The following is an 11,938-nucleotide window of genomic DNA, read 5'->3' as shown; positions in this document are numbered from 1 at the left end:
TGCATAAAAAATCAATTTGTTAATTAATATTTACCTACTTTTCAGTTTCCGCTGTTACCGAGCAGGGATCCTGTTATGAAACAATATCAAGATTACTGCAGCGCATGTTTACCAGCGATCGAGCTGAGGACTGCGATTGGAAGATGATATGCGACGAGACGCGCTCCGAGTGCACTCCGGGAAGTGCGCAATAAAATAATGTATTGTCTCCTTTATGTACGAGGATACGCTCGCACTTAACGACGTGTGCAGTTTCAGATGACGGTGACGTCAGCATACAAATGCCTACGTAGTACGTGTAGCCACTAGCATCAATATTAGAAATGCATTATCTAAAATAATAAAGACTTTTTACTAATGTTACTATATGAGCGTCTTTTAAACATCCTTTTTCAGGTTTAAAATAGGATGAAAATTCATCATCATAAAACATTAATATCATAGAAACCTTTCAATATCCATTGATTGACAAACTGATATTTTACAGGACACATAACAAGGGGCTTTTATTGATAGATGAAGCGTTTTTTTCCTATACAACCCGTGGCAATGACAGCTATTTGTAGCTAAATCAGTTCAAATTTTCATTAACCTTGCATTGTCGTCTGATAAGTTTTAAAATTATGCAAATAAAAGGCACGGTTTTTAAAAAATGGAGTTAATTTTAAAGACGAGACAAAATAACCAAATACGTGACCAGTAATATTTTCGTTTTATACAAAGAAAACATATTTTTGGCACTGAAATGTAGGTATAGTGAGAATAAACCAACGAAAAACGAACATTTCCGCGAACATCAGGACGCCTCTGGCACCAGTGTAGTTTGCAAATAAAATTCACTTTAGCCGATTAATCAAATATACCCGCTAGCAAGATATTATGTAGTTTCAAACACATAAGCAATATTGCTAAAAATTCACAATTAACTCAAATTATTTTGTGTTACTCCATAGAGTTGAGCAATAAAATCTATCCACAGTTTGACAGCTGTCAACTGTCAAACTGTGGATAGATGTCATTACGCTCTCAAACCTCACTGAAGGGATCAACCTGGAGTCTGGAGATCTGGGATTATGTTTCAGGCCAAGTTAGGGTTAGAGTTACGAACTGTTTACCGCAGGACGGCTGCGAACTTCAATTTGGATGAAAATGTCACATGTAGAGCTAGACTAACTTTACAATTGATTGATGTGAATTTATAAGACGACACTGACTGGTGGATGGATTGTTTTTAAGAACTGTTTTTAAGTTTAAGTGAACATAATAAGTATTTATTGCCTACCAAAAACCTTCTTATGAACTCATGAAATAATATGAAATCATGAAACTAACCCGGTTGAAAGGTCGGGCAAATACAAGTAATATTTCATTATTACCTATCCGCGTATCGCGTTAAAACCTGTTTAAATTAATTCAATAAATCATGAAACTGTAAAAAAAAATCAGCAATTTCATAGACGCACGCGCTATAATAATAAGGTTAATAACTCGTTGACATCACCATCCCGCATGACGAAAACCTCGTGAAGGCCGAGAAGGAAAAACAAAGCAAATACCTTGACTTGGCCCACGAGGTGACCGCCATGTGGGATGTTGACTCGACGATCATTGTCCCGATAGTTGTCTCGGCGAACGGGCTAATAGCGAAGAGCTTCGACCAACATCTAAAGAAGCTCTCGCTAGATGGTTGGCTCAAGGGTCAGATTCAAAAGGCGGTGATCCTCAGCACGGCACGCATTGTCCGGAGGTTCCTCAGCCTGTGACCCTGACCACCGGTAGCTTGGGCCCTGCTCCGCTACCAGCGGATTAACTATTTTTAAGATTTTTTTTTTATAATGTATTTTTAGTTTTTTTATAATTTACATTGTAAAAAAAATATTAAAAATAAGAAGGAAATTGAATAAAAGGTTAATAATAACATTGTTAAATGGTACTTCTAAAATCATTACAGAAATCTGTACTCACCTGGATACAAGTAGCGCAGGACCGATCTTTATGTAGAACCTTTGAGGCAGGCTTTGTCCAGCAGTGGGCGTCCTTCACCTGAAATGATAAACAGAAATCTTCATACATTGAAACTAACATCAGACATATCCAGGAATGTATTCGTAATAAATAAAATAAAAAAGAGTATTTTAATCGCATGAGCGAGCCCGGGTCGCAGGTGCCCGAGGGAGCCCATTCTTCCATTCAGCTCGGATATAATAACGCGATATTTTATTATATCGGCCCTTTGTCTGGCCCAGATCGAAAAAGCTTATTGATTTGATAACTTGCGCTAAGAAAAACTCGCCCTTTGAGCCGCTGGAATTGTAGACGATTGTCGGGTAGAATCAACTGATTTGAAAAGTGAGCGAAAATGATGTTGTTTAAAATACAACTAATTTCGTAGATGTTTTATTTTTCCTAAAACACCATGACAATGTGATGTTTCTAATTTCTCTTAAAAAAGTAACATCTTAATTCGTAATTTACTCACGACCGTATTCACAAACATTACTATCAGGTCTCACAGTGCGCGTGGGCGCACACGCACGAACCAATCACGAGAGCTCTATTTAATGCTGTGCGTTCGATTTGCAACTTCACTTAAGCAAGCATCGTTTATGAATACGGGTGTCAGTCTATATGCTCATTTAGTTTTAACAGGCTTGTTAAAATAAAATATTATGTCCTTTAACTATTCTATTCCATTCATGCATTCTGCTTCTTCTTATTAGTCATTTTTTTAAAGAATTCAAACTTCCCTATTACGATTTCACTTAGCACATAATCCTTCATTTCACGCACAAAAATCTCAATTTCTTATCCGAAAACCCCTATTAAGTAAAAGACGTGCAATTCGCGCGGAATTCGTTCGCGAGCACACATTAATAACGAAATTACTCGCAGAACGCGACGCTTAGAATAAACATTCGTTAAGACGGTTACGTGAAAAAACGCCTAAATGTGGCCGAAGGAAAGCGGGGTTCCGCTGGTTTTCTAATTAATTATAAATTCGGAAGAACATCGAGTATAACTTTGAAACTTAAGTGGTAATTGGCGGTGGTAAATCGCGAATAACGAACGGTCAATGAAGAAGAATTAATGCTTTACTTTACTCAAGCATAAAATAGTAATTATAAGATTAAGATGCTTGAACTGTGTTCTACAACTTTGAACTTGTACTTGTTAGAAAACAATGAAAAGCCTGTGCTTAGTTTGATGCCTTAATTATAATTACTTCATTAAAATAGACTTTACATTTCTATTTTATGCGGCATAGCTACGTGGCCTTTTAGACATCGTCAAGATAACCAGATCGTTTAAACTACTTTGAATACGAGTATTTTGAAGATTAAATCCGTTTCTTTTTTGTTTCATACACTGTATATTTAAGGACAACTAAAACTATTTTGGTGCCTAGTTTCTACACACTACACAATGACATTTTACTACACTGACAGACGTCAAATGTTACCTTTGACGTTATTAATATGACTCAACTTGTAGGTATAATAAACTATACAACATTTCAGCATACACGCACCCTTATGAGGGCAACTGTCATCATGTGCACTGACCCTAAATTCAAGCACCCTTGTCTGGACACTTAGATTTGACACAGGCAGTTAAATTATGACACACGCAGTTAAAATATGATGTGACGTGTACTTGGCACGCGCGCCGCCGCCAGCGGTTTGTTGGACATCGGGGCTGTATGCGAGAGCTTTTATTGCCGTGCTTTTAGAGGATTTAAAATGCAAATACGTAGTTAAGGCATCTAGTGATTGCATTTTCTTTACAACGGTTATAATACTACTTATTAATTTCTAAGAATAGAGACGGTTCGGAAATCACCAAGATAAATGATAGTAATTTATTGCAATTTAAGTTGAATCAAAACCCTGGCGCGCAAATGACAGAAATAAAGCCGTCAAAATTATGCTATTAACGAGAAAAAAGTTATAACGAATAAAGTGTTTAGTAAGACACTTTCGAGATAATTCGGCAGTTTGATTTCCATATTTTATCTCAAGCAATTTGCTGAGTTTATTACCAAAAATTTAATAGTCTATGCATGAGGAATAAATTCCCATCTAGTCCAGATAATATCTAGAAATTATGACGAGATTTATGATACGAGTGGAGCTGGTAAGTATACGGGACAGTAAACTTTATTGGGCGCAGATTTACGACATATCAAAGCCTTTTCGGAATATTGTTTGGCGTAAGACGGGATAAAGCGCGGGACACATTGCGTGCTAGCTAGAAACGGTCAAGTTCACGTTACCTGACACAGTGAGAAAAGTTAGCAGTTCTCTTTAACGAAGTAAAAGCAGCAAGAGTCTTTAATGTGCTTTGATTAAGTAAGATTCTGAAAACTTTTTCAAGTCATCCGTCCACCAAGTCACAAATAGTCAAGTCTTAGCAGCCCACACATTAAGTATTTTATTTACTGCAGGTTGCATAGTTACTTTATGCAACAATACTCTATCCCTTTACAAAAATGCTAATTACAATTTTGACAAATACTACATTAGCCTTTCGACCTTTGTAATTTCATTTTCTCAGCATTATCTAATATTCTCCTGAAGTTTTATAGAATAAGTCCCATTTACGACGCATAAAAGTTTTGAAAAAGAGCCTGCATACTAATAAAGAATCTGAATTTGTGACCCAAATACAAATCTAAATGCTAATTTTATTAATACTCTAGCCAAGATTCGAACACGTAACCGCTCAGTGTGCAGACACGGTTTCCATTAAATCAAGCTGCGTTCAAATTGTTTTTACGTTATCATAATTACTCCTCGGCCTACATAGACAAGATTAACCCTCAAAAGGAACCCAACTCAAAACATATTGAAAAAGGAAAGCCGCATAATTTAATAACTGCGGCGCCTTCATAATCGTGCCCAGCGGCACTGTAATAAATGCACATATGAAATTTCATAAAATGCGGCCGCCTCTGCGTTGGAGGACTGTTTTCGCATTTATTTCTTGGACTAGCATTTCTGGTTTGTTTTCCTTCGGACTCTGCTTTTCAAATTTTAATGCACTGCGACTTAATATTGTTATAAATAATAAGAACTTGTTGCCGGCGAGTTTCCTCTAAAAGTGCCAATAGGTATAAATCGGGATTGCTGATCCTAAGTTATTTATCTAAAACATAATTATTATATTATGTATTCAAACTTCTTCTTAAATAAAGTACCTACCTTCGTAAGTATTACAATAGGTAGGTACATGGATCGATTCGTGCTCGTTGTGTATAGTTCTAACGTTACGAGTATTTACGAGTGAGTCCTATGAATTATTAAAAACATCTAGGTATTTGGTATTTTGCTCCAGTTAAGCAACAGTTATTATGACTTATTTATACCCTATTTGAATTCTCCTGGTTCTGGGCTCTAGGCTTACTGCTAAAGTACTCCAGGTTCATTGGAACTCAATCATTCAAATGAAGACCTTATTCCTGTTTGTTTTACTTTAAATTGATATCAAACAATACCTTTATATTGAAGTTCACAACTGAGGAATAACAAATGGCGCCGACAATGCCTCGGCTCCAGCTTAATGGTATTAAATCGTTTATTTGTCTTGGCTCCAATTAAAAATATTACTCGCCCTGGACGGAATTCGTCGGGAAACGGTTTAGCGTTTGAATGTTTTGTTTTTGGTGCCCTTTTTAAGACAAAGTGTATTAATAAAGTGCTTTTAAGGCCTTCAGACCATGCTTGGGAAGATCGATAAGTAAACGTACAATAAATTAGAATAATAGAATATACCTACCCATTAATACTAAATTAATTACACACACCGTTATGTATTAGTTAGGCAGAGAGTGATATTTTTGGTGTATTTATGTATGGTAAAATCTCAACAAGTGCGATGTTTAATATGTGCCAATAACGGAACTATTCCCACCTCTCGTTCCCACCGCTGCAACTCCTGTGTAGCCAGGATCTACAGCTTGACCGCCATAAAAACCCAGCCAATAAAGGTCAAGTTTGTCCCGGGGGAAAGTTAAACTGTCATTGGACCCGCAACGAAATTAATCAGAAGAACATAGGCGGAGTTCGAAATTAAGGTTCGGCCCTAAATTGCAAAGCGGATGACAGTTGACAAACAAACAAATATGTGCCAATAGTTACAAAAAATGTATGGCAAACTACTGGCTAGAAACGTATTCTGTTTTCGGTGCGATAATTTTAGCTAAATATTCGCACACGGCCGCAAAATACCCTCATTTGCCTAACACAACAAGTCGTGACTACCCTCACATAGCCGTAATGTCACCCAGTAAGCCACTTTCCTTTTCGCCGAGGGGATTATTCCATTTTAATGCAAATGTACGTGCACCGGCGTGTCGCTAGTGTATTGTCGGCTGCAGTTGAGAATTGTTGCGCCTATTCTGGTGTCGCTCGATAAAACTTAATTTTAAGTTTTTAATATTTCACAAATTTTATTCTACATTCTGGTCTCGTATTAGAATTTAAAATATCGTCATGACTTCGAATAGCATTTTCGTAGTCCTTATACCTAATTAATCATCATCGTGTTTTTACTTTTCAATCTATTTAAAAAATATTCCAGAACAAAACACTCATTTGTGTATAACGTACATAACATTTATGAAGTTTACAAAAATAGTGAAAATATGTATAAAAGATAACATGAGAAAATGTTTATATTGAAAATACAGTTACAGTACACCATAGGTATGGCATGACATTCAAAATGGATTTTCAGCAGTATTTATAAATATAAAAATATTTTCAAATCACTGACAAAAGTAAAAACAGTAAAGATTTATCGAGTGACTTTCAATCAGACCCCAAATAAACCGGGTATTTTAATATGAACGCGGCGCGTATCGTTATTGTGTTGCGTCTACATTCCGCAGCGTTTCTATAAACGATTACGCCTGCCTGAACCTAACGCTCTGCAATGCCATTTTGATATATTATTACTTATGTGAATCCATGCATCTTTCTAAGAGAGCTCACATACAAGCGACATTGTGTCGGCGACTGCTTGCGATAGTGGTAGGCGACTGGAGGTGACTGTCGGCGAAAGTCTCCGACTCGCGCCTGTCGCTGTCATGACGTCATGTTGACACTCTGATTATACGTTAGTGACTGCCCGTCTTCGAGAGTCGCGATACTCGCGATGCATCGGCGACTATCTAAAATTTGTCGTCGGCGACTATCGGTGACTGTCGCCAATCTTCGCCGACAAGTCGCAGGCAGTCGCCGACATACTGTCGCTCGTTTGTGAGCTCCCTTACTCGCTTGATCCTAGCGTGAGTGATAAAGACAGGAGAAGATTTATGGAGTTAGTTGTTTTGGATTGCTTTTGTGTATTTATTGGAACAAATAGTTTTCATAGACAGGGTATTATAAGCTTTTGAATGTATTGAGAATTTTAATGCTTGTTATATTATAAAACAATGTTCATGTAGTTTGTTAGATTATTTATTTAGTAATTGTACCTACCTACTTACTAGTTTAAACACATACTTAGCTAACAGAAATAAGTAATTCTATCTTAGTGGCTAAACTCAATTATCGCGGTTTGAAACTTGACTGAGATTATTTTAAGTATCAAAGTATCAGACTCAGTTTATTACGTCTTATTACAGTTTACAAGTCTAAACATTCCTAATTAGGTAGTTAGGTAGTTTGGAGTTCTAAGCCTTATCTAACTTTGAGAAAGTTGATAATACGATGTTATGTATCATGTAATCGGGTAATTACAGGTATTTAAGTTGTGAGTTTTTAAATGAGAAAGGTTGAGTATAGTGATAGCTGCGATTCTCAGTCCCATAATTAGTATCTACTTGATCTCCAGGTTCACTGTTTAAAATGAAGCTTTGTTTAAAACATACTTTAAAATCTCACTTTTTAACAGTTTTTGTTTTTCTCAACATTTTAGGCTAAGTACTAGATTAAAAAATATAAAATAAATTAACGGCGTCTACATTATTAAGGTAATTATTAATCAACTTTCGAGAATTTGATTCGCACTGGGAATCAGAATTGACCGGAGACTGGTCTGATAGTTTGCATTTACATACCTCTTTGTCGCACATGGTACTGAAAATATCTATACCCACTGCATGTTACGTGGGACCTGTCCCGTGAGATATTATCAGCTCTAGCTGGATAGTTCAAGACAAACACATCTACTATAGTTAATATCTATCAGAGCAGGGTTAGTTGTAATTCTCCGGGCTGGCTTATCGCTCGGGGTCAACGCACTCCGTTAATCACCTGTTATTGTGCGCTCATCAATCACTCGCTATCGGCGCGATCCGCGCGCTCATGTGTGCGATAATTTGTCGGGCGGCAAGGATGCGTTGTTGTTACGGCTTTAGTGGTGTTGAAATAGGGTGCTGCTTTGTTTATTATTTTGTAACTTTCAGTTTTTTTTTGTAATGGTAGTTGATTTATGAAGCTGTGATATGAATGAAACAGATTTATATTTAAGTGTCTATTCAAAATGCTTGAATAAAGAATAATGCTTAGGGTGAAAATAAAGTAATTTCTGTTCTATTGTTGATCAGACTATCCGTAGAATACCAAATTATATTATCTATAGATAGTCAGAAGACGAACGCAACATTCATTCCACAAAAGAGATGAAAGCAATAAAGTAACCATGTTTTACCTACAATGTAAGAAAACCCATCACATTGACTTCACAGAACAGTAACAATCAAAACTCGACTTTCAATTCCCATATCTCCGAAACGCATGTAACTACGAAATTCATTCTGAAATCACAACGAAACTATATTCAGTGCGTTCACTGTCCACAAAAAAGTACTTTATCTTGTTATAACGAGCAGTTTTAAATAAATATGGATTTTAAATAAACAACTTGAAAAGATCTAACTGCCTAAGGCGGGACTCATAACATACAGGGTGTTTCTTGTAAGGTGTCAAGCCGAAGGCAGGTGATAGGTGAGGGCTAGACCTATCGATTTCACCCCCATGTATGTTCTACGATTTTTCGTAGTTTAGAAGTTATCGTTAATTTTGTGATTTTTTCAAATTTTATGACCAAGTAGGCTTAAATTTTTTTTTTCTTTTTTTTGGGTTGACTTTTCTCAGATTTCTTTTTTTTTGACAGATTCCCTATTAATTGCAGATGTTTGAAAAAAATAATCACCTTCCTATCCTTGATGCAAGATACAAAATGTTTGCTAGAAACATAAAAAATATGCTTTTAGCAGAACATTCTAATATTTTCAAATTAAGAGTTTGAGAGAAAAAAAGAATTTCCATAGGTCCAAAATAATTTTAAAAACTGCGCAGTTTTCTGAAATTTCATAATAACACCAAAAAACATGTACTTAATAGGCCATTATTTTCTGTAATCGCTCCACTAAAGTGGCAAGTCGGAGATTCCGTCACATGTTTTTGACTTTCTTAGGACTAACTAATGTTTGCAATTCCCGTAAGTTTACGTTTCGTAGGACACATTTAGAGACAATAACTGAACAGAACATTTTTTTATCCACAACGAGGAAGCTCTTGCCCTTCATCTGACCTGATGGAAACTGATGGATGATCAGCGAGCTTCACCCGGAATCCTAAACCACAGAGGAATTGGCTGTCCTAAATAGGTGGTCTTACCACTAGACCACAGTGGTGATTGTTACTTTACGATTAAATTTGATATACCTACCTATTAAAGTGTGAGAGAAAGGGAAATAGTTTGTGTGTGTGTGTGTGCGTGCGTGCGTGTGTGTGTGAGTGTGTGTGTGTGTGTGTGTGTGTGTGTGTGTGTGTGTGTGTGTGTGTGTGTGTGTGTGTATGTGTGTGTGTGTGTGTGTGTGAGGGAGAAGGGTGTAATGATTTAATTTAAAGTAAATGTTCAAAATGTCCGCCGTTGACCTGAATGCACATTCGACACTTCATCAGTATTTTCATATTCCCTACTGTATACCAGATGAAGGGCAAGAGCTTCCTCGTTGTGGATAAAAAAAAATTTCTTTTCAGTTATTGTCTCTAAATGTGTTCTACATAACGTAAACTTAGGGATTGCAAACATCAGTTAGTCCTAAGAAAGACAAAAACTTGTAACGGAATCTCCGACTTACCACTTTAGTGGAACGATTACAGAAAATAATGGCCTCTTAAGTACATGTTTTTTTGTGTTATTATGAAAGTTCAAAAAACTGCGCAGTTTTTAAAATTATTTTGGACCTATGGAAGTTCTTTTTTTTTCAAACTTTTAAGTGGAAAATTTTAGAATGTTCTGCTAAAAGCATATTTTTTATGTTTCTAGCAAAAATTTTGTATCTTGCATCAAAGATAGGAAGGTGATTATTTTTTTCAAACATCTGCAATTAATAGGGAATCTGTCAAAAAAAAGAAATCTGAGTAAAGTCAACCCAAAAAAAAGATAAAAAAATTTAAAGCCTACTAGGTCATAAAATTTGAAAAAATCACAAAATTAACGATAACTTCTAAACTACGAAAAATCGTAGAACATACATGGGGGTGAAATCGATAGGTCTAGCCCTCACCTATCACCTGCCTTCGGCTTGACACCTTACAAGAAACACCCTGTATAACTCAATAATAATACTTATAACTCATAACAGCGTATTACACTTGAAAATTTCGCCAGGTTCATCCAGTGTCTAAGTAGCTCAGATGGAAGAGCAGTCGGAAGGTGGTGGGTTCGAGTCCCGCTTTAGGCAGTTCGATTTTTTCAAGTTGTTTATTTAAAATTTAGTTTGAGAAGCGACTCTATTCGCTAAGAAATTTTAATAATGATAAACATGGATTCAAAACACTGGTGATTTTAACGATCGCTAAGATGTCGTAATTTTTTTTACGAATAGTTAAACTCGTTAAATCTATTGCTGAAGCTTTTCTTTGCCTGTGTGATTAATTTCAAATCAGTGCTATATTAGTTACCTAAAGTCCGATTTTTAATTCGACGGAATTCTGACAGCTGTCATATTTTGACAATTCAGAGGTAATAAGCCTTTTTTGCTTTGAATTATTAATAAATAATATGAAATGAAATTTCATCAAGTACAACTTACAAGAATGAACTATTGTTTGTTTTGTGAAATCAATGTACACTAATTATTATGTACATTTTAGTGATTAAATAGAAAAAAACGTGTTTTTAACACAGTAAAACAACATATTATCATAAACGAAAATATGTATTGATCATCAACCATCATTATCGTCATCATAATCAACTTGGATTATAAAATTGGCATCTTGTTAAATCTGGGGGCACGGCAGTGCCCCCACCAAGTCAAGCAAAAAAGCGGCACGGCCGTACCATCCTTTTCTCGAAGCAATTCAGGCCATTTTCGACTGCCTGTAACTTCGTTGTGGATAAAACTAGAAGACTGAATTTTCATTAGCTATGCAGGCATTGTAAAGACACGGTATATTTAAAATTTCATTCAATTTGAACCAGTAGTTTAAGAATTATAACGGGTCAAAGTTACTTAATTTTGTCACTCACTGACTCACCGATCATCAAAACTCTAAGGCACTTCTAGCAGACCTAGAAGCTTCAAATTTGGAATATAAGTAGTATTTGGTGTATGAATCAAGGAAAAACTAAAATATTTGGGGGCACGATAGTGCAACCGCCAAGTCGAGTAAAATTTTTCAATTTCGGTCCAGTTTTCTAGATACATAACTGCTGTCTACAAAATACAAAAAGAACTGAGATTTGGGGGCACGGTAGTGCAACCGCCAAGTTGAGTAAAATTTTTCAATTTCGGTCCAGTTTTCTAGATACATAACTGCTGTCTACAAAATACAAAAAGAAATGAGATCCCATCAAAAACAATACTTGTCAAAAAAACCAAGTCTCGCAACTCAGTTGTTCTACGGTAAAAAGTTGTGAGATCCATGTAATACCAAGTCCAGGCCAGGAAATTTTTAACGTTTTACATAAATATATT

Source organism: Ostrinia nubilalis, chromosome 25 (genome assembly GCF_963855985.1).
Source record: "Ostrinia nubilalis chromosome 25, ilOstNubi1.1, whole genome shotgun sequence".
Classification (NCBI taxonomy): Eukaryota; Metazoa; Arthropoda; class Insecta; order Lepidoptera; family Crambidae; genus Ostrinia; species Ostrinia nubilalis.
Note: the sequence above shows the minus strand (reverse complement) of the source record.